This window comes from Palaemon carinicauda, chromosome 11 (genome assembly GCF_036898095.1).
Source record: "Palaemon carinicauda isolate YSFRI2023 chromosome 11, ASM3689809v2, whole genome shotgun sequence".
NCBI classification, from domain to species: domain Eukaryota; kingdom Metazoa; phylum Arthropoda; class Malacostraca; order Decapoda; family Palaemonidae; genus Palaemon; species Palaemon carinicauda.
The window spans coordinates 994618-996456 of record NC_090735.1 but is presented as its reverse complement, the minus strand read 5'-3'; positions in this window follow the sequence as shown (position 1 = coordinate 996456).

Sequence of the window (1839 nt, the reverse complement as noted above, 5' to 3'; positions counted from 1 at the left end):
TCCACTGTCTTCGGTAGTGCCACAGCTGATTTACCATTGTCTTCCACTGTCTTCGGTAGTGCCACAGCCTCTGTACCGTTGTCTTCCACTGTCTTCGGTAGTGCCATAGCCTATTTACCATTGTCTTCTACTGTCTTCGGTAGTGCCACAGCCTCTGTACCGTTGTCTTCCACTGTCTTCGGTAGTGCCATAGCCTCTGTACCATTGTCTTCCACTGTCATCGGTAGTGCCACAGCCTCTGTACCGTTGTCTTCCACTGTCTTCGGTAGTGCCATAGCCTCTGTACCATTGTCTTCCACTGTCATCGGTAGTGCCACAGCCTATTTACCGTTGTCTTCCACTGTCTTCGGTAGTGCCACAGCCTCTGTACCATTGTGTTCCACTGTCTTCAGTAGTGCCACAGCCTCTGTACCATTGTGTTCCACTGTCTTCGGTAGTGCCACAGCCTATTTACCATTGTCTTCCACTGTCTTCGGTAGTGGCACAGCCTCTGTACCATTGTGTTCCACTGTCTTCGGTAGTGCCATAGCCTATTTACCATTGTCTTCCACTGTCTTCGGTAGTGCCATAGCCTATTTACCATTGTCTTCCACTGTCTTCGGTAGTGCCACAGCCTCTGTACCATTGTCTTCCACTGTCTTCGGTAGTGCCATAGCCTATTTACCATTGTCTTCCACTGTCTTCGGTAGTGCCACAGCCTCTGTACCATTGTCTTCCACTGTCTTCGGTAGTGCCACAGCCTCTGTACCATTGTCTTCCACTGTCTTCGGTAGTGCCACAGCCTCTGTACCATTGTCTTCCACTGTCTTCGGTAGTGCCACAGCTGATTTACCATTGTCTTCCACTGTCTTCGGTAGTGCCATAGCCTATTTACCATTGTCTTCCACTGTCTTCGGTAGTGCCACAGCTGATTTACCATTGTCTTCCACTGTCTTCGGTAGTGCCACAGCCTCTGTACCATTGTCTTCCACTGTCTTCGGTAGTGCCATAGCCTATTTACCGTTGTCTTCCACTGTCTTCGGTAGTGCCACAGCCTCTGTACCATTGTCTTCCACTGTCTTCGGTAGTGCCACAGCCTCTGTACCGTTGTCTTCCACTGTCTTCGGCAGTGCCACAGCCTCTGTACCATTGTCTTCCACTGTCTTCGGTAGTGCCACAGCCTCTGTACCGTTGCCTTCCACTGTCTTCGGTAGTGCCACAGCCTCTGTACCATTGTCTTCCACTGTCTTCGGTAGTGCCACAGCCTCTGTACCGTTGTCTTCCACTGCCTTCGGTAGTGCCACAGCCTATTTACTATTGTCTTCTACTGTCTTCGGTAGTGCCACAGCCTCTGTACCGTTGTCTTCCACTGCCTTCGGTAGTGCCACAGCCTATTTACCATTGTCTTCCACTGTCTTCGGTAGTGCCACAGCCTCTGTACCGTTGTCTTCCACTGTCTTCGGTAGTGCCATAGCCTCTGTACCATTGTCTTCCACTGTCATCGGTAGTGCCACAGCCTCTGTACCGTTGTCTTCCACTGTCTTCGGTAGTGCCATAGCCTCTGTACCATTGTCTTCCACTGTCATCGGTAGTGCCACAGCCTATTTACCATTGTCTTCCACTGTCTTCGGTAGTGCCACAGCCTCTGTACCATTGTGTTCCACTGTCTTCGGTAGTGCCCAGCCTATTTACCATTGTCTTCCACTGTCTTCGGTAGTGCCACAGCCTCTGTACCATTGTGTTCCACTGTCTTCGGTAGTGCCATAGCCTATTTACCATTGTCTTCCACTGTCTTCGGTAGTGCCACAGCCTCTGTACTATTGTCTTCCACTGTCTTCGGTAGTGCCACAGCCTCTGTAC